At 45.9% G+C, this 19,225-nt stretch overlaps 1 long non-coding RNA gene across 1 annotated transcript; it reads right to left on the bottom strand.

Annotated features, from left to right (window-relative positions):
• Positions 1–16,420: 16,420 nt before the first annotated feature.
• LOC106866771 lies at positions 16,421–17,994 on the bottom strand. Its single transcript, XR_001407654.2, has 3 exons — positions 17,401–17,994; positions 17,099–17,250; positions 16,421–16,906 (listed from the first exon to the last, which is right to left on the bottom strand). It is a non-coding gene; the product is annotated as an uncharacterized LOC106866771 (long non-coding RNA).
• Positions 17,995–19,225: the final 1,231 nt, after the last annotated feature.

The raw sequence follows: 19,225 nt of genomic DNA, 5'->3' as shown, positions 1-19,225 counted from the left end.
GCTGCAGTGTCATTCAAGACATTTGCTGTCAATAAGGAGTTTGCCACATATACTGCCTGGACATCGAAAAGCAGGTCCTGCGTGAAATGCAAGGGGGTGGATGGGGAACAGAAGCCATGTCCTTGGTACATGTCAGCAAGAAGGATGCCCGATCAAACTACGGTTAGGGTTAATCAGATGCCACATGATCATACATGTATGACAATTGCTAGGAGAGTGACAAGGATGACTTCTCAAGCATGGGTTGCAGAGAAGGTCATGAAGATTTTGAGTACAAAACCAAACTCAACTGCCAAATGGCTTAAGTCTTGAGTTGGAGAAGGATTACAAATGCACACTAAGTTACAACACTGTCTGGAAAGGGAAGCAAAGAGATATGAAGGAACTCTATGGTGATTGGGGAAACACCTTTAGAATGTTGTTCAACTTCAAAGCAGAGATGGAAAAGAGGAGTCCTGGAAGTGTGGTAGAGATTGATACTTATGAAAAAGATGGCAATGTTTACTTTGGTAGGTTCTTAATTGCAATGAAGCCTTGTGTGGATGGTTTCAAAGATGGATGCCGTCCATACCTTAGCATAGACTCCACTGCACCAAATGGGAAGTAGCCTGGGCAGCTGGCTTCTGGAGTAGCTTTAGATGGGAACAACTGAATGTTTCCTGTTGCTCATGGTTTGTTTCAGTCAGAAACAGAGGATGATTGGACTTGGTTCATGAATAAACTGAAGAAGGCCTTAGGAGAAATGCATCCCTTAGCAATATGCACAGATGCACAAAAGGGTTTGGAGAATGCAGTCCACAAGGTTTTTCCACATGCAGAGCAGAGGGAGTGCTTCGGCCATCTGTGGCTTAATTTGATCAAGAAATTTCAAGGAGATGTATTTGGAAGGATGTGGCCAGCGGCAAGAGTTTACAACCCACACAATTTCCAGTATCATATGGAGAAGATCTTGGCAACGAGCCCTGAATTTGGTGTTTATCTGAAGAATTACCATTTATTGTTGTGGTACAGGAGTGCCTACAACATTGATACAAAAGGTTGATCACATCAATAACCATTTGTGTGAAAGTTTTAATGCCTGGATAAAAGATATCAAAGATCTTCCTATGCATGAGCTGATGGACACTCTGAGGATTCGTTTAATAAATCTCTGGAATAAGAGAAAAACTCTTGCCAGTATGTTGCATGGTGATAAGCTACCATCAGTTGTCCAGCAGGTGGTATGCATGAGCAGAGGGCTTGGGCACCTTCATGTTGTCAATGCCTCCCCCTACACTGCAGAAGTTTTAGACACTGATAAGAAGAGGAGACATGTAGTGAAGATTGACCTACATGAGTGCACCTATCTTGAGTGGCAAGCAACTGGAAAACCTTGTCTCCATGCTATTGTGGTACTGGCAGCGAAACCTGACTTGATGATGGGTCAATATTTGCATCCCTATTACTCTATTGACCGATTTAAGGCTGCATATGCAGGAGAGATCCCGACACTTACGGACCAATCTCAATGGCCTGAAGTGAACATTGGATACGATCTTGCTGCCCCCAATATAGCTAGAAAGCCTGGCAGGCCAAAACATGTGCACTTCAAAAGTTTTTTGGAACGAAATGGAAAGAAAGGAACTAAAGGGCAAAAGAAGGGGAGCAAAGTAGCTAAAGCTGAAGCTGATGGGAAAGTGAAACCTCCAAAAAAAAACGACAGAGGTGCAAGAGATGTAGAATATCGGTCCATCGTGCTGGCTCCTCGAAGTGTGCTTACAGCCCTCCGAGACCTCCAAGGTTAGCTATTTTACATTGTTTTCCCAATTTTTACATAATTGCATTTTACATAATAGCACCACATATTTCTCATGTTGACGACAGGCCTCGTGGTAAGAAGAAGACTGAAGAAGAACAAGCCGGAAAAGAAGAAGAGACATGAATAGACGAAGATGCCAGAAATTCAGAAGAGCTCAAATTAGAAGATTCAACTTCAGAAGATCCTAACTGGGAAGAAGATTCTACTACGGAAGATGAGTCTTTTTCAGATGAAGAGCCCCTCCAAGCTATGGATGATTGGGGAGCCCCAGCTGAAGAAACTGAAGCAACTGATGCTTCTGTCCAAACTGAAGCACCTGCCCCTACTGTCCAAACTTAAGCAACTGCCCCCACTATCCAAACTAAAACCAGTGAAGATGATGACTTCGACTTGTCCCGACATGCTTTGATGAGTGTCACCACCTCTGTCCCAAAGCCCAGGACCATCAGAAACGCTCAGAAAATCACCGTCACCACCTCGGGTAAGAAGAGATCAACCATCTCCAGGAAGGCAGCCAACACCACCTCGAAGAAAAGGAAGCGGACCGCCACCATTGATACGTTGTACAAGAAGGCTTGATTTTGAGTTGTACCAAGCCATTATTTGAGATTTGTTGTATTGAGTTGTACCATGACATTATTTGAGATTTGTTGTAGTGAGTTGTACCATGACATTATTTGAGATTTGTTGTAGTGAGTTGTACCATGACATTATTTGAGATTTCGGGCACTTATTTGCACTTAGTGATATTTGAGGCTTAGTTTTATTTCTCCATATTCAACTTTATTCGAAATCTCTTTCTGATTGCACAAATGGAATGCCAATGAAAAGTTAGGAGCACCCCTGAAATTTCAAATTCATCGGAGAAGGTTGACTTTCGTTGACCTTCTGAAACTTGGTACCTTTTGAGCCTTAAGCACTCCAAAATGGGTCATTTCGGAGGAACCTTCAAAAACTAACCTGCCCCAAATCAGTTTCTGATTGCACAAATGGAATGGACATGAAAAGTTAAGAGCACCCCTGAAATTTCAAATCCATCGGAGAAAGTTGACTTTTGTTGACCATGATTTAAATCCATTCAAATCCATTCATATCTTGAAAAGTCTAATGTTTCTTTCACTTTTTCTTGCATGAGTTGGGTAGTAATTGTGTGTAGATACTTATGATAGCTGTTTCCTAACTTGAAAACCAATATTTGGTATCGTTTTGGGCCCATCACATCAAATTTAAATGAATTTGAAATTTAAAAAATATGAGAACACCTCCAAATTGAAAATGCTTTTGCATACATGCATGACATACCAAATGTGGCTAGTGCACCAAATTTCACAAGATTTGGAGAAAGTTATGAAATCAAAATCTCAAAAAGTGCTTGTATCTCCAACATCTCTCTTAGGTGTTTCAGAAACACCTCAGGGGCTTTTGGTAGTTTGTACATGAAGTACATTGTGACATTTAGATATTGTTCTGATTTTTTTTATGTGATGAATACATCACCAAATATTGGCACATGCAAAAAATCATAATTTTCTAACAAGTATATCATATTTTTAACATTATTTTAATTTCGGCTTAACTATAAATTACACTATTCAAGGTATAAAACATTTAATTTTCATTGGAAACCAATATCTTTCAATTGCATTAAGTTACTATAAGACCCCGGGACCGGAATTATACAATTTAGCCCCAAATTGCTAACCTTTGCATAACTCAAGCCTCAGGTTCTTAACCTACGATAAACAGTTCAATACATACATGCATTAATGTGCTCATCGCAGGATTTTTGCAACATGAATATCATTACTAAACTCTACAGAAGAGAGTAATTACAAAGCTCATACAAGGAGTAGAATAACAAATATTACAAAGAGAGGACACATATCCCAACATTACATCATTACATCAGCGGAACTCAAATTATGCCCGAGTACGGACAAGAATACAGCATGGCCTGAAGAGGCTAGAAGCTGGAAGGAAACCCGCCACGAGTCTCAGAATCCTGATCTGGATCTCCTGGCTAAACATTGAATCCAACGTCGTGCTCCATGAAGAAGCTAGTGGCTCACCTGCTCTACTGGTACCTCTGAAGAAAACAACGTTGCAAAGCAACTGAGTACAAAGTACTCGCAAGACTTACGGGGAGATCTATGCTAGTATGCAACATGTCTCAAAGGAGGGTAAAGTGGGGTTATGCAGCAGCAGATATTTGGAGAGACACTCTAATAACAACGTCTAATGAGAGTATGAGAAGCGACTACCAGGTGTAAGGTGATTACCTATTTACTAAACACCAAACAACACAATCCTCATATCACCCCGTCAACATCCTGTGAGGAAGCAATCCAAAGGACACTCACACTTAAGCAGTTTTAAGCATATCCATGAATAATCCTTAATTACTAGTGAAATTTATGATAATAAGTTGATTAAAATGATTAAGTTCTCTATGATCAAGTAATGACCAACCAAGTCGTCCATAACCGCGGACACGGCTTTCCGAAAGATTTATCCCTGCAGGGTGTGCCAATTTACCCGTACACATTCGTCCAACCCTTATTGCCACTCGAGTAGGAACACACAAAGACGTGTGTCGGCAGGATTGGGCGACACGACGTTTTCAAGCCCCACAACTAATCCAGGGAACCACCCAACTGAGTCTAATCCGAAACGAGAGCCCGGCCGAAGCGTCGTACGGACTCAAGAGTTGCGGGAACAACTGGTAGTGGTTCAGTGTCCGCAAAATGACCACTCCAGACGTGTGCCGCAGTCCTATATGAATGCAAAGTCACCAACAAGTCTCCATGAATCTCTATGTGCATGCAATGCAAATGCCAAATGGAACACCCGAACTATGTGGCCCCTGGAAGAGCTATGAAATGAGTACTAAGCCGAGGGGGAACCCATATATTCTCTCATGAGCGGTTAGCGCGAAGTTTCTTGGGTCGGCGAAAACGAGAACTCAGTCCTTAGGTCGGCGCAAATGGAACAAATCACCAATGCGTTAGAGCACGGCCTCCCATCGTTGCCTTGTTACAGTTTAATAACATATCACAGGTTTAAGAATTGCAATTAAATACAGAAAAGTAGCATGTGGATGTAGCAATTGTGTAACCCCAAGTACGGACACTGGACTAGCAATCTAAGCAGACTTCTAATGACCAACTAGGGCAATAACAAACATGTGACATGGTAATAGGACAAGTAACAAGACAAAGGTATTTGAGTAGAGCTGACTAAAAGCTATGCAATCTAGAGGCATCGTGACAAAACTGAGATCGTAACTAAATGCAAGATTGAGGGAGAGGCAATAGGTGTAATCAACATGGTTAAGGAAGGGCTGCTTGCCTGGAGTACTCAATTGCCCGGAATTGAGCAAGAATCCTGGAAGAAGAACACAAGCGTAGTCGTTGTTGTAGGAATCGAAGACTAGCGAGGAAGAAACAAACACACGGCATAAAAGGAAAGTATAAGCATACAAGATACACATGGTAATTAAGATGTGCAATCAAAGAATGATGCGTGACATCGGGATGATGCATGTCATATTAAGGAATCCGAAAGTAAACCCGATATACGATTACCAAATTAGATGGAGTCCAAAAATACTACACATAGCACCTATACAACTCCATATGCAAGGAATAAAGTTTAATGGATTAAATACACACAACAATGTTATAGTTGGATTAGCATGCATGACAAAGACATGGATAGGTGCGATGCATGCTTTAAAACAAGAACAACACAAAGATCCGACTAGGTCGGGGTTGCACACACTAATGGAAGCAAGGTAGCTGCATCTATCGACACTATCGGTACAAACACGGGCATCTCATACAACGCATGAATAACATTGGTCGCAACCTATGGTTCTTCGCCGAAGAACGATCGGCTCATGGGACGATCGCACGTTATACCTTGGACACGTGCGGCGTCGCGATGTATAGGAAGTAGTCGAGGTAGTCGTACACGTAGTCGTCGTAGGCGAAGTAGTCGTTCAATCGTCGTGGTCGTAGTCGTTCACGGCTCCAACTCCGGGGTTCGTCGGTCTTCGCGGCGCACGGCAAGGTCTTGGGCAGCGGCATGGTGAAGGACACGCGGAGCGGCGGCAACGCGACAGCGAGCAGCGGCAACAGTAGCCGAGCAGCAAGCACACGGAAGCGCTGACCAGCAGGGTCCACACGTCAGGTTTTAAGCAATTTCAGGAAAAGAAGAAAAAGGAAAAGAGGGCACGGGCCTGGGCTTGGATCTGGCTTGGGCGTGGGCGAGCCGGGCTTGCTCGGGCCTCCGGGCTGGAGGCAGAGGAGGCTGGTGGGGAGCGCCGCAGGCGGGCGGCGCGCGTGGAGGGCAGAGCAGGGAGGAGGTCGGCGAGGTGGGGCACGCGTGGGGCGGACGGGGGCGACGCGCGTCGGGCGCAGTGGAGGGCGGAGCAGAGGGAGGCAGCGCGCGAGGCCAGGGAAGAGGCGGCGCTCACGGCGCGGCCAGGACAGAGAGCGGCGCCGGGGAAGCAGAGGGCGGAGAGGTCGACGGCGGGGCGAGGCAGCCACGGAAGAGGGAGGAGGGCGCGCATGGGCAGCTCGGGAGAGAGGAGGGCGCGCGGAGCGGCCAGGAGGAGGCGGAGGCGCGGCGAAGTGGTGGCGGCGAGCTCGGCGACGGGGAGGCGGAGCGGGCCGGCGAGGAGAGCGGGAGGCGCCAGCGCAGAGGGAGAGAGGCGCGCGGGCGAGCGCGGGGAAGAGAGGCGGTCGGCCATGGGAGGAGCACGCGCCGGTGAGGAAGAGGAAGAAGAAAAGAGGAAGAAGAAGGAGGCTTGCGGCGGCGGAGGAAAAGAAAAGGAAGAAAGAAAAAGAAAAAAAGGAAAATAAATAGGCTAGTGTTGGGCCCAAAAGCCTCGACAAAAATATAGATTTTGCAATTTAGATTTTTCAACAAATTAAGAGACGAGAGGCTAGGCCTAATTAAACCCGGAATAATTTGTCAAATCCAAATTAGATTTTTTTATAAAATAATTTTAGACTTTTACAAACACAACAAAAGACAAGCACATAACAACACAAAAGAAGTGACACTTCGTGCAACGAATAATTATTTCATGTGACATGATGCTAATGACATGGCAAGATAAAGATGATGACACGAGCATGACAAGATGATGACAACAATTAAATTACAAAACAGTCCGGCTTAAAAGGAAAAGGGGTTGGTCTCGGGCTGTTACGGTTACAATGAGTTCAATGGACCGGTCTTACATTACTTTCTGATGGTAAATGTATTGACAAAATGGATTTTTTTCATTTACTGCCGAAAATTGCTGAAAATCCAAAATAAGTACGAAATATAGTAAGTTTGCTCCACAAATTCTGAATTTATTTGAGAACAACTATTGACATATGAGGAGACCACACAAAAATTGCCATATCTTAAAAACATCAAATTGGTATCTTTTTTGCCGAAATACATCAAATTTGAACCAACATTTTCACCTATCTATCAGTGGCGGTCACCATGCTCACCGACACGATGCCCCAACACCATTGGCAGTCGTGCTTTTCCCACCCTACACGGATAAAAACAAGCCATCCCTTTACATGACAAGATACAACATGTACCCCACTGGTCAGGACCCTCTCTCTATCCCGTGCGACCCGAGTTCGATCCCCGCCCGCGATTAAAAATTGGGCCAGTCGCCTCTCCATTCGCGCGCTGGTCCGGGGGCAATTTTTTTTTCCTTTCCTTAGTCTTTTTTAACAAGCTTCGGACAAAGAAGTCAACCCATCTTCTTCTCGGGCTCGCCACCTTCTCCCCTGTGCCCCCATCTCCAACCTCACCCTCATCCCCCAAAATTCCCCATTCTAAACCCTAGCTTCCATTTCCGTTGAGCTTGCCAACCAATGGCCGAAAGCCATGCCGCTCCCGTCCATGCCTTGGCTCCGCCTTCTCATTGTCGCCCCAACACGCATTCCATTCGTACCCTTGCATTGCCATCCCTTGCGCCACCTCTTTCGTGTCCCATTATGGCGGAATCAGAGCTCCATGGCCGCAACTCGGCTACTCTGGTGTGCGGGCCCCTTGCGACGGTGGATCTCTGCGCAGCTCAGCAAGGGCGACGGTTCTACCTCGACCATGCCATCGCCGTCCTCAAGCACACGGCCGCCGTCATGGAGCACGCCGCCACCGCCATCGACCAAGCTGCCGCCATCATCGAGCACGCCAACGCCATCATCGAGCTAGCCACTGACAACAAGCCCCTATCAGGTACCTCAACGCCGAAGCTCGGCCTAGCAGTCGTGCTCAACATCGGGGGATCCCCTGTCTGGGTGGAAACCCCTAGCTCCCTTTGGTTGTCACCGTCGCTGCTGCAGCACTGTCTGTGGCGCTAAGCTAAAATGCAATTCGGTGTGCCCCAAAAAGCTTGCGCGCAGGCGTCTCTCTGGGCGGCAATTTGTACTTGTAGCTGGATTCCTCAGGTTTTGCCATTTCGCGAGCCGCTTGTCTCGCTACCGACTAGCGCATCGCCGTGTACGCTAATATCAACGGACGCCGTTTCCGTCTGGCCTACATTGGACGTCCCATCGACATCACCAACGATCTATCTTGCACGGGAGCTGTTGCTGGTGTGGCGGTATTCATGGTACTAGGGACGAAGATGGAGACAGGGGCGAGGTACAAGCGTCGACGAACGTCTTATCTTTAATTAGCAACTGCTCCAGTGTAGTAGCTCTTAACCCCTATATATTCGGTAGCCCCTGTATATTTTGGTTTGTACTCAAACTAAAAAACTCCAAATGGTACAATGTTAGTACAATGCTACGCTATGTTAACCCTGTTTGCTCCCCTGTATTTGCCCGTATTTGCAACGATGCAGTTTCTCCAATCATGCCATTTCAAATGTTTCATGCATACAAACAACAAACATTACACTCTCATGCATACAACGAACGAACGAAACAGTCTCATGCATATGGCCATGCAGATCAGGTGCAAACAAAGTTAAAGCACCTTGTGACAGGGACCACTGAGGGACCACTCAGTACAATAAGCTACATCTTCTCGAAGAGGCAAAACAACACAGCACATAGAGTTATGGCAACACTGAAGCATGCCACGGCAAACACTTTCACATCTTCCATCTTCTTCTTGCCTTCTAGCACCTCAGACATCAAGGCTTCATTCTCCTTTTTCCCTTCAACAATCTTGCTTTCTAACTCCTCTACCAATTGGTCATGGAAAGCTAACTCAAATTCATGATTTATCATCGCTTCATAAAACTTTTTGCTCTTCGTCTCTTCTTCTGTCACCATTGATTTCAGCAAGCGAATCTCCTTCATCAATACAGCATTCTGGCCCTCTTCTTCCACATTCTATTCATGAAGAAGAGGGGCTCGCTCCTCTTCATCATCAAACTCATGCTCCACGAGGTAGTCTGGGTCGAAGTAGCCCAAATTGTGCTACATACAATTCCAATACTACTACATGAGCTCACGAACATACACAAAACGACCAAAGAAAATCAAATCGACAAATTGTTGCAAATTGAATCGATTCACCTTGTCCGCACTGCCATTTGAGCTGCTCCCAGCCGAATCCAGGAGCCAGGACATCATAGAGGCGCCACCGTCGTCCGTAAATCTGCTTCGCCCCATCTTTCTGCAAGGCACTCGAGCTCAATTTTGGTTTCGGACCGACCTAGGGTTCCTGCCAAATCCTAAATTTGGTGGAAATTGGAATCCTAAAAGCCTAATTTTAGGGTCCAATGCGCGGCTGGTAGGGGCTAGACATGCTTACCTCGAGTGCGGCGACAGCGGAGAGCTGCGGTGGGCACTGTGCGGAGCGGCGGCGGCGACCCTGGTTCGGTTGCGCCGGCGTGCAGATGGGAAGCGGCCGACGCGGTTTGATCGGGCGCATCGACGAGAAGATGGGAAGCGGCGGCGGTGGCGACAGAGGGAAGCGGGGGCGGGGACCGGGGGGAGCGGTGGGAGCGGCGGTGGCGAGCTTCTTCAGCGGGTGTCGGGGGCAAATGACTCGGCGTCCTAGTTGGGCTCGCGAGATCGATTGGATAAGGATGATCCGACGTGGCAATTTTGTGGGACCCACGCGGTCTGATTTGCTTCTCCGTGGGTCCCAGCGGTGTCATCTGGTCTTAAGCTAAGACAAGGATGCTTAGAGCCGGCCCCACCTGCCAGTTTCGCACATTTTGCAGTTACACCCCTCTGGTTCGATTCTGGCGAATGGCTCCCGTCTGCACGATTGGGATGAGCAAAGCTTCGTTCACGTGGTCGCTTTTGTGTTTGAAGTCGTTCGTGAGCTCGGTATGAGCCATTAGCCTGATGGAATCAAGCAATTTTTCGATGGTAGACGTGCAACTAGAGGAGTTGAGGGTATTGGTCTGAATGATTTGTCAGGGGTTCGCCGTAGTCAGTATAGGCGATGAACAGAGGCGGCAGGATCTGGCCGGACTACGAGGTACCATCGTCCCCTCGCTTTCTAGGTGCTGCAGCTGGGAGGAATTGTTTGCGGGTGCTCATGTTCCCCTGATTCGAGAGAGATAGAGATGAGGAATATAGTCATCCTAATTTCCAGTCGTCAGTGGGCAGCTGCATGTTAATTATTGACTGGTTACTTAATATGATTTTTTTTTGGTTTTGGTATTTCTAAGTCGACTGAGAAATAATTATACTTAAGTGATGTTGACAATAGTCCGATACAATCATTGAGATTCGTGCAAGATTCATACAATTGCAAACTTTAAATTATTTTTTAATCGATGGCAATGATTGTTTATTGAGAAATAACTTTTTTAAATCAACTTAGAAATAGACACTTCCTTTTCTGAGCCGTTGCTTAATATGATTTGATGTATCTATGTATCAGAATTCATGTTTCCCCCCTATCACAATGAATGAGGACTTACAGTCTCGTGGATGATACGATGCTTAATTGCCAACTTACACCTCTACTAAAAGGTTCCAATGACCCTCCAACAAAAAGTATGCCTATTTATATCTCAAAAGAACATTGTGAGTCCACTCGTGCAGGGGCCATTGTACTGGCCGACGGGTCGGGCGGCGGAGGCTCTCTATTCTTCTAACATGGTGGACGGATTCGACTGTGGTGGAACTTAGTCGCAGTCGTCCCCTACATCGGCGGAGGAGAACATTTTTTGAGGTACGATGAATTCCTCGCATTTTAGTATTTTTCTAGGTTTGGAAAATATATTTTAATAAAATTGATTGTCCAGACTTTAGGATGGATTTTTATCTTGTGCATCTTATGATATATAGTCTACTGATATTTATGTTAAATATAAATTTTCCTCATATTATATGTCAAATCGACCATAATCGAATGATCATAATAAAAAATATCTAAAACGTAGAATATATGGCTACTATGCTGATGCAAATAGTTCTTGAGCCAAGTGAGCAGATTACCAATAACTTAATTTTTTATGAGTAAATATATAGTTATTTTTACTTCCAAAGATACTTTCATACTTACCGACCTAAAAATATCAAAGATATTTTTCATAATAAACAACGCCTTCTCCATACTTCGAGAGATATGCTATCTTATCAACAAAAAATTACACGATCTGAAACATGATCTGTCAAAATCAGAACTCACTAAAAGAAAAATACACCCCCTGAGCATGATTATCACATCTACTGTTATCAAGTAAGATGATTTTTGTATCAACTTTCTTTTTTTACAAAATTTCTATATCAATTTTCATTAAGCAAGAAATACGATTAAAGGAACGACAGTTAAGACATCAGTGAGCAATCGTACATGAACATCAACACTAGATAGCCAAACTAACTATAGTACGGGAAGTTGGGTCACTTGAAGAGCTGGTCTTTGTTGGCCATATTCGCCGTCGATTGTGCAAAGGCACGTTGGAACGCACACGCACCGCCTCACACGGGCGTCACCGTTGAAGTACGCAACAATTGACCAGCCGTCGTTGTCTCCTATGATATTTTTCTCGAACCTGTTCCAAATGTGTAGCTTGACAAGTCATCGTTAGCGTTGTCTCTATTGATCCAGAGTTAAATTAGTTGAAACTTTGCATATTTATTTTATACAGAGATGCAAATACAAATTCGCGCAAACAAATGTACATCTAACAAAGATTTAATAATTTGTCTTATAATTAATTCGAATAGCTAACAATTTGATGCAATGGTAATAGTACCTAACATGAGTTTGTCAATCTTTCGTCTATTATGTATTTTTTAAACAGTACCACTAATCCCAGTTTAATACATTGTTCTTCCGTTTTATAAGTTTGTGAGGTTAAAAAAAGCGCTAAGCGAGCAGTGTGGCACCGCTGAGAGGAATTGAATCTTAAGCGTTCCGTACAGACTTTGTTTCTAAGAAGTTGGCGGGATTCTTGGAGAAAATCAAAGGGAATTGGAGAATTTGATAGACATTGTTGCTCGCCTTGGAGAAATTGGCGGGATATTTGGTGGGAGTCCAGAGGAATAGGAGAAATTGGCAGGATTCTGTCCCAAATTGACGGAATCCTTGGAGGAAAAAGGCAAATTGGAAAAATTGGAGGGATTCTTGGAGGGAATCAGGCGGGAGAGAGAGAAGCCGTCCCTGCCGCTGAGAATTGTGCTAACGATCCTTATCAGCCTTGAAGTAGTCGCTTAAGGCCCTGTTTGATTGGGGTTTAAAACTGCTTTTTTCTTTTCTTTTGGCTTATAAGTCACAAAAACACCTATTTAGGTGTTTTTCCTATTTAGTTGATTTTGACTTGGCTTTTGCTTATACCATCATCTAAAAATATTAAGTAAAATGTGAAAAGCCAAAACTGAAAGCATTTAAATAGATACCTTTGTGGCTTAAAAACCAAAAGTCAAAACGCGGTTTTAAGCCCAATCAAATAAGGTCTAAGTGATGCGTTTTCCGACCGATGAGAGCTTTTGCGCGCTTAAGTGATGCTTTTCTGAACCACGTTCATGTTGTGTATTAAACTGTTAATTTACTGCATTTACAGATGTACTCCATCCGTTACATAATTCTTGTCTCAGATTACGGAACGGAGCCACGGAGGGAGTAACTATGTAAGCGAGCTCATTTACCACTTCCTCCCTCTTCCCCTCTGCCTCGTCGGTAGTTGGCTACTATACTCCCTCGGCCCCTCCCTCCCTCTGTCGAGCGACCCAGTCCCCTCGCTCCAGGATCTTCTTCCTCCTCGGCCGAGCGCCGCCACCCATCACGCTGCCGAGCGCCCATCGTCTTCCTCCTCGCGCGAGCGCCTCCACCGCAGGTTGATCTCCCCTTCGATTCTCTCGCTCCCGACCGTTTCTCCTCCCATCACACCACGAACGGATTCCGCCCTTTAGCTCCCCGTTTCATAATCTTCCCCAATCCGTAACTGAGGCAAAAATCAAGGTAGGGCCGCCGGCCTACCTTGCCCTACTGGGTCCTCCGCCCATGGTCCCCAACTAGCAGCCCCCTTTATATTTGAAACATCTAAACGTGGTTCACGTCTCTCTTACCATGGAGTCATCCAATAGATACACTTCAAACGGGATCTTTCTCTTAGGCGGGATCGAAGTCTGCGATGCTACTTCTCCATGCTCTTGCTAGGCACGCATTGGCATGTGAGACATCAGGAGAGCGTGACATTGGATGTAAAAACGAACTTGTATCGAGTCGCGCGGATGCGTTAGTTTAGCAGAGTCAAGCTGGATGAGAATTCTGTGAAACTGGGAATTCAATATATAATGTCAAAAATGATTGCAAATTGAGAAGCATGTCTACACCTAATGAAGTATGTCCAGCTAAATAACTTGATAAATACTCCACACGGACGTGGTTTACACATCATAGTACCGGTTAGAAATAATCTTTAAATACTAAAAGTACAAGAAGGATCAACTAAAAAAAGAAGATGGGTTGCTAGAAACTCTGACAAAAATAATAAAATTTCCAGCCTTTGATCTAACGTGGAGCTTAATCGGAGCTGTCTAATCCCTTTACTCGTGTTACGCGAGTTTTCCAAACTCATGTCTCCTCCCACTGGGTTTTCCCCAAGAAAGATTTTACGGTACCCAGTACTCCACTGTGAACCGACCGAGTACCACGCAAATCAGATCCTTTGTTTACGAGGGTAATTTAGAGTTTTTCGCTCGTCTAACGAGGGTGCAACTAACTTTTATTCTGGATCTAATTTAGGGGTATCTCAAATTTTCTACGATGTATGGTTTCAAGGAGAATGCAGATTATTAGCCTGTACGTTGATTTATCGTCCTCACAGTTTCTCCACCGATTGATTACACAAGGACAAATAGGAGATGTCTGGTCTAAAAATCATAACAATTGAAATTGATCTGTGTTCCAATACGTAGAACTGAAGCCAGAATGTGCAAGAACCGGCTAGCAAATAAACCAAAATTAAAATCAGATTCACTTGCGCGGACATGGAACATTGGTGGAGATAAGAACGCTCCATGGCCATTTGGAGGAGACAGGGGCGCTAGTGGTGTGCCGGCGTAGATCCAGGGACGGCAACCCTCGCAGACACCATCTCCATCACGGGATCCCATACCGTCCCCGAAGTCTGAAGCCATCGACGACACTGAAATCAGATGAGCTCGTCTTCGTGGTTGCCGGCTTGCCGTCCTTGCTTCTCCGACTAGCTGGCGGCTGGCCGTCCCCAACCCAGGGCATCTGAATAAGTTAAATTGCCATCCGAATTTACGATCTTACCCCGATAAGCTTGGTACTCCCTTGTATTTCTAGACGGTACTCCTTTCAATCACATTGGAGTACGAGCCATGCTAATCCGTTGGATTGGACAGAATGGATGGTCTAAATTTACTTAGGGGTACTGTAAAAGAACATCGTCCCATGATCCCATCTCCTCTGCTCCCCTCGTCCTTTGCTGACCTGTCCTCCACAGCAGAATCGCTCTGTCTCGCATCCTCTGGAGCAGTTGCCATCCTGCAGGCTGCAGCATAATTGGCACTCCGAGTGCTCTCCTTAATCCCCGGCTGTCAATGGCGCCTCCCGTGTCTCGACGTCGATCAGCCTTGATTTTGTATGGGGCCGGATCACGCCACCTCTGCTCCGACCACAAGTACCCTTGCTCCCTCTTTTTCTCCATCCCTCCCTCTCATAGCATGCTCCGATAATGTTGGTATTGGTCCCAAAACAGACCGTACAGTAACCAGAGACCTCAAATTAGACGATTTTACGGTGGATTGGTTTAGCCAGGGAGGTCAGGATTCTTGATTGGAAGAAACGTGTGTAACATGGAGATGCTTACATTTTGTATTGAAATTTTCAGCCAATGGAGCTATACGTGAACAAAGTTAGGGAAAACTAAAAGGACAAGCTGCCTCAAAAGTTTCACCCCGTTTACTGAGGTAGCCGGCCATAGTGCTCTATAAATGTTTATTTTGTTCTAAGCTGCAAGTGAATACTAAATACCATATATCCTGCCCTTTGTTTCTGAATACTGCATTTTGCTTACATTTTTGCAATTAAAAATCAGTCATATATTAGAAGCCAATTACATTCGTCCAACCCCAAAAGATAGTACAGGAGCAGTAGAAGTTCGCTTTTTTTTTGGACTAAGGCTGGCTCATATTCATTGACTCACAAGTTCAGAGTACATAGTTTCCTGAATGCATCCAGGAATACAATGCCGGAAGATCAAGTATGCCGAGAGCTCGCCCGATCTAGCCAACAAATGAGCCTCAGTAGCACTACGATTTGCATGAGCAAAAGATTGTTGAAAAATTAGGTAATTTCGATGAATATTTAATCCAGAAGGACAGTGTGTAAAACATGTAGCACATTATATCATGCAAACTAGACAAATTAAATAGCAACACACAGTAATAAAAGTCATCTAATTTCACGGCATGAATAATATAACTACTAATCAAAATCAACAAGAAAGAGCAGATTACGTACGGTGTTGTGCTCTTTTCTTGTGTTTGTTTGTTGAGGTCGGTGACGAGTCCGGTGGCGTCGATGTTCACGCCGGCAGCAGCAGCAGCCTTGACTACCTCCTGAGCAGCAGCCAGTGCCTGCGCTTGTGCCTGTGCAGCAGCAGTTGCCTGGGCTTGGAGTTGTGCAGCCTGCTGCTGCTGAGCTAGAGCGGCAGCCTGAGCCGCGGGATCTCCGAGGTCGTCAGCCATTGGTGATGAAGATGCCGACGAAACAGAGACGTGAAGAAGCGAGCAGTCGCGTGAGAACGCTCCCCAAAAACCTTATCGACCGTCTCCCGGGTAGGATCTCGAAGGTCGGGGTAGTCTTATTATATAGGCACGCAGGCGGACTTCGGCTCGGTTTAGGAAACCAAAACCGACTCCGCAATACTCGAACTCGATCCACGTGTCGTGTCGTGTCGTGTCGTGACGAGGCGAGCGGAGGAGGAGGAGGAGGAGGAGGAGGAGGAGCGCGCGTAGGGATTTCTCTTGCTCACTTGCTCAAGAGGTGAGAACCAACATACCTTATATATTGGTCCAACTCCCCCTAAACTAGCAATGTGGGACTATTCGCACTTCCTCGTCCCACTACATGAATGGGTTTTTGAGATTTTTCAGGAATTAATTTCAGATTGGACCTTGGGCCTAACCCAAAATTCCAACAAAAGACACATAAGAAAAATCAGAAGCCATTCTTGATCTCAGCTACATTAATGGAGCCTGTTGTGGTTCTATCTCTGGCAGTAGAATTCCGCTTTAAAACCAAGCCAAGACAATTGGATTGAAAGGCCACACGTTGAAAACCCTCTTCCACAGCAAGAGCAACAGCACATCGCATAGCGAGAGCCTCCGCAATTTCAGGTGAGGAAGTGTTAGTGAAGAATTATCAGCAGGCCAGCACACAAGCACCCAAGTGGTTCCTGAACACCACACCAGCAGCTGAGCTTGAAGAAGAAGCAAAGATCGCTGCATCCACATTAATAGAAATCCGGTCAACCGGAGTTTGCATTAATACAGTTGTGGGTTGTGGCTGTTACATGTGACCAGGGAGCGTCAGTTAGGCATTGACATTGGTTCTTCAGTGAAGCTACGCTGGACGTTAAAGTTTGGTCAAGCTCTGATGTCGTGCAAAGCAATCTACGCACTGATATGATAACCCCTGGAGATAGAACATCATAGAAACGATGGTGAGTTGGTGACTAAGGCCAAGATCACTTGTAGGGAACTAAGTCAGGTTTTGACAATACAGTTTAAATTCTCCAAATGTGCCGGTTTTAATTGATAGAGACACTTTATCGAGTTCAAGATCCTATGAACGAAAATGCAGGGGAGTGGAAACCTGAAACAAAACCTGATGGAGGGGGAGAACCTGAAAATGTATCTCTCAGATCCAGGTCAGTAGCAAGGGTGCCCCTAAGATTTGAGACACCGCCTGGCAGAAAGAGTTCACCCACCATCTTTGCACATGAGTGACCATTTCCTGAGCGAGATCAACCACCAAATCTGTTTAGAAGACAACCACAATTGGTGATTAAAGATCATGTCATTACGAAAAGTCCAAATGCTCCAAAGAGTTGCAGCACAGACAACATTAATAGCAGACAGCTTTTTGTTAGCAACCCATTGCCTAGCAATGGATTCAAAAAATTTCACCTAACGGCCTGCCCAGCGAGGCGCGGCAGCAGGGGGCGCTCCCGGCGGCGGGGCAAGTAGCGGGGGCGCGAGGCGCGGCAGCGGGTGGCCCGCCCGGCGGCTGGGCAAGCAGTGGCGGCGCGCGCTCTCTCTCCCTCTCTCTCTGTGACCCGGCTTCAACCGGCGGAGCGTGCGTGCAGGGCTGCAGGCGGCGCGAAGAGCAGGGGCGGCGGCGAGACCGGGCAGCGAGCATGGGCAGCGGCTGCAGGCAGGCGGCCCAGATAGGTTGGCGGCAGGGCTGGGTAGCGGGCACGACGACGCAGCGGTGCGGGCGGGCGACCGGGGGAACCGCAGCGGAGGCGGCGAGGCACGGCCAGCAGCTCCGGCGGCAGGCGGACGCGGGCTGCCCTGGCTCTCCACACGCCCCTATCTCTCCCCTTCTCTCCCCGGAGCAGCGGCGGCGGACAAGCGGCCCCCGAGCAGCAGCTTGATGGTGGGCTGCAGCGGCAGGCGGCTTTGCGCTGTTTTTATTTATTTTTTAAGTTGGAATTTCTTTGCCGAAGACCAAAAATGGAGCCTCCGGCAAAGCCACGCCATGCCGTTTGTTTTAATTATCTTCTTTTCTTCGCCGATAGCGACGAAATGCCGCCGGCAAAAGCTTTGCCGAAGGGCCCGTGAAAAGGCATCGTCTTAACGGCCTTTGCCCGAGGCCCCGACTTAAAGCCGCCGGCAAAGCCTTTGTCAGAGAAAAATAGGCCTTTTCCGGAGGTTCCGGGCCTCCGGCAACGCCCGTTTTACCCTAGTGTAAGATTATCAGAGAAATTCCTTCAAAAAGTGGCCATCCCATGTGGTAGCAGATTTGTAAAGAAAACTTCATGCAAGATAGCTGCTGATTTTCCAGATCACACTGATTACAGTGCAGTAGCTAACGAAAGTAATTATGTGCATGTGCTGTGCGGTCAACTGATGTGCAGAGAAAGGGCCAAATCACGGCGCTGTACAAACGGTAGAGTGGTTGGTTGTGTGAATTTGAACCAGAACTGTCACGTTCCGTCAACTATTTCATGATGAATTCATGCATTTATATAACCTACCTACTAGACAATTCTAATTGCATATAGCATATTTGCATATGACCTACACCGGCCTCTGGCCACAGACAGTAAAGTCAGAGTAAAGAGCTGCCTATAAGACATGGAACCAGCACAGCCTCCCATCTCTCGATCGAGCTGCACGGTCTCAGTAGCTTGAACCTCGCCTTCCAATCCAGTGAACTTGAAACATGCAAAGTTTATGTTTGTTGAAACTAGCTAATGTCCGTTGTCTTGTTCGCACGGTTCCATTTCTTCGTTTTAGATAGCATAGGCATTAGGCACGTGAGACATTGGGAGTACAAGAAATGCGGAGTCAATGGATCTACCTCGTGTACTGACTAATTGATGCATAAGCTAATGTCAGACACGTCACGGCGCGGGTTGAAAAGATCCATATGCTATACTCCTCCGTCGACAGGTAAGTGTATTTTTAGGTTTTGTCTTGAGTTAAACTTTTTTAGATTGATCAACTTTGTCGAAAAGAATAGCAACATATATGACATCAAATTGGTATATTATTAAACAACATTTCAAAACGGATCTAGTGATACTAATTTAGTGCCATAAATGTTGCTATATTTTTCAATAAATCGGTCAAACTTTAATAATTTTGACTTAGAACAAAATCTAGAAGTACATTTATTTGTGGACGCAGGAAGTATGTGCAACTAAAGCTAATCTTGGAGGTCCGTGCAAAGGAAGTGTCAGCTCAGACATCTCGAGTCATGCACAAGACATGCGCTCTCCTTTAA

The sequence above is a fragment of the Brachypodium distachyon genome, chromosome 4 (assembly GCF_000005505.3).
Source record: "Brachypodium distachyon strain Bd21 chromosome 4, Brachypodium_distachyon_v3.0, whole genome shotgun sequence".
In the NCBI taxonomy this organism is placed as follows: domain Eukaryota; kingdom Viridiplantae; phylum Streptophyta; class Magnoliopsida; order Poales; family Poaceae; genus Brachypodium; species Brachypodium distachyon.
The sequence above is the reverse complement of the archived record's forward strand: the minus strand, read 5'-3'. Positions and strand labels throughout refer to the sequence as shown.